At 40.1% G+C, this 2,834-nt stretch overlaps 1 pseudogene; it reads right to left on the bottom strand.

Moving 5' to 3' along the window:
* Positions 1 to 1,751: 1,751 nt before the first annotated feature.
* LOC111545861 lies at positions 1,752 to 2,274 on the bottom strand (annotated as a pseudogene).
* Positions 2,275 to 2,834: the final 560 nt, after the last annotated feature.

The following is a 2,834-nucleotide window of genomic DNA, read 5'->3' as shown; positions in this document are numbered from 1 at the left end:
CCATAGTGACATGCCCAAGTTACTTAACTTTTCCAAGCCTCATCTTCCTCTCTATTAAAGTATCTAGAAAGAATTCCATAGAGTTGTGAAAACAAAATGATGCACTCCATGTAAAGTTCTTAGCACACTGCCTAGCACAAGTAAAGCCTCACTAAGTGTTTGCTATTATTATTAAAATATCTGTACAAATGAGCATGTGTCAGCCTCAGCCATGCCTTATTTCCTTTGCACACCTCAACCAGCTCTCCCAGCCAGTATGAACGGAAATGGCATTATCTTCTGATCATCAACTGCCTTGCATCAATTACCTTCCTCTTCCTGTCCCTTGTCTTTGGGAGGTGCCTTTACCTCAAACAGCTTCTTTGGCCCTGAACCACTTCTGCTTACAGTCATTGCTTATGATTTCACCATTTAAGGGTATATTCATTTTTTATCTGGATTCACCTGAATTAAAATCCTGCAGCATGGAGAAGGGAGTGCAGGGAGTGGCCTTCTCTGGACTGCACATGACCTTGGCATAACCCTGACTGTCAGATTGGCTTAGAAGTCCTGAAATACGATGCCACATCTTCCATTATCTCTCCCTTCCTATAGCATTGAGTTTATTCCCACTGCACTGTAGTAACTAGATAAATATCTGCTGGATACTCCCAGACTGCTGTGGGCAGTTTTGATGATGTAGAAGGGATGGTACTAAGCCATCTGATTGGGGACAATGCAGTTCTAAGTCAGCTGATTGGGGGAGAGTTGGTCCTAAGCCATACATCCCTCCAGAAATTACCTTTAAATTATGCACGTCTTTTCTCACTTCTTGGGAGAAATCCAATGTGGTCTTTCCCCTCTAAAGGCAAGAAACAGATAAGAACATACTGGGGGTTTGTTTCTTCTTTTCTGTATCTGTGATCAAAGCAAGAACAATATCCCTGAAGTTCAGGGCTCAAGGGTTCTGGATTTTAGAATCAAATCTCTCTTTATAATTTTCTTCTTCAGGTATTTCCAGGGGAAAATCATTTATTCTTGGTACAAGTGAAAAACGTGTTTGGGTTTGACCTGCTTAATTCTCCCTGAGTTAAACTACATGTGAATAAAGAGGTTTTTAAAGCAGATCCATGATACATTAAGAAACCAGAGCTCATTAAAGAAAAAGAAGTCTGTGACAAGATTCCCTCCTGCCACGCTTTTGTAAAAACCTCATTTCAAAGATAATAAAAAAAGTGATTTTTCAGTGTAATTTCACCCCTACTTGTAAAGGGCACAGAACCTTTTGAATAGCAAAAATTTTAAAATCCAGCATCTTGAACACAAATGCAATCTCTTTCTTTTCCTTTCTGGTGTAACAGTGCTTCTGAAATCTATTTCACTGGGGTGAAGAAAGGGGTAGAGAAGAAAATAAAAATCCTGTTTGTTGTCACTAGAACACCATAGGAGTTCATTTGCTTTCTTCGAATTTACATACAATTTCCACTTAGTGATACCCCTCTTTCTTTCTTCATGGTAGCTTTTATTTAATTCTATCGCCTTGCTGTTAGTATATACAAGGCTATACCTAGAAATACCCCAATTTTTTTTTTCACTTCAGACTTTAGATTTATTTAGGACTGTTTGCATGTGTTTCTAGAATATTTACTCTAAAAAATGACAAGACAGCTCCCTCTCAGTGAGACCCTGGCCTAAATATATATGCTTTATTTATATAGTGAAAGAATAACATTAAACATGGACGCTTTCAATGTATGGCACTGAATGATGATCTACACAGGGCATCCTTCAAAGGCTGCAATTAAGGACCCACCTAACTTTTCAGCAATACAAGCCTGATTGAGATCTTCTGGCCTGTTCATGTTTATGCCTTAAAATTCCTTTTAGATTGCATCTTTGGAGCTTGCGTAGTTCAGTTTACTTTTCATAGGTTCTAGTTAGGTGCCAAAAAAAATTAAAATTAAAAAAAAAGGACAAAAACCCATCAACTCTTCTTTTCTGGATTCCTTAGTTTCAAAGTGTGCATCATACAAAGCATAGTGGCAATCGTTTTCAGGAAGCATTCCCACAAAATGCTTGAAAGGACCAGTTGTGGTTACGCCAACATCTCCACCAAGATCTCTGTGCCTTCTTCTACCATGAAGCACTTTTTGTCTGCACTGAAACAAAAAATAAAAATAAAAATAAAATCGACAGCCTTCTTTCTTTTCTTGATTTCTTCTGGTATGGAGCATTTCCAAACTTTCATGTCGTAAAAAATGCAACATCATCACTAACTTGCACTCCTGAGGCCATCTTCTCTGAAGTAGTCACAGGGTCGCAGGAAGAGAGAGCCAGTGGGTACTGAGTATCCTCCTCAGGTCTGTGGACCAAATCTTACCACTAAAGGATTTTCTGAGCCCTCCATGATCACTGACCTCCCATCCATGCCTGCCTGTTAAGTAGCTTCCCTATCCCAGGAATTTAGCCTCACCTAAAACCAACAGTATGTTTTAGAGTTAAGAATAAATGCAGCCAGGTGCAGTGGCTCATGCCTGTAATCCCAGCAGTTTGGGAGGCTGAGGCAGGTGGATCACCTGAGGTCAAGAGTTTGAGACCAGCCTAGCCAACATGGTGAAACCCCCATCTCTATTAAAAATGGGAAAATTAGCTGGGTGTGGTGGCAGGTGCTCTAATCCCAGCTACTGGGGAGGCTGAGGCAGAAGAATTGCTTGAATGTGGGAGAAGGAGGCTGTGGTGAGCCGAAATCATGCCACTGCACTCCAGCCTGGGTGACAGAGCAAGACTCTGTCTCAAAAAAACAAAAATAAAAATAAATGCACACATATATATTCTTTAACATCTCTGCTCTTGAG

Source organism: Piliocolobus tephrosceles, chromosome 11 (genome assembly GCF_002776525.5).
Source record: "Piliocolobus tephrosceles isolate RC106 chromosome 11, ASM277652v3, whole genome shotgun sequence".
NCBI classification, from domain to species: domain Eukaryota; kingdom Metazoa; phylum Chordata; class Mammalia; order Primates; family Cercopithecidae; genus Piliocolobus; species Piliocolobus tephrosceles.
The sequence above is the reverse complement of the archived record's forward strand: the minus strand, read 5'-3'. Positions and strand labels throughout refer to the sequence as shown.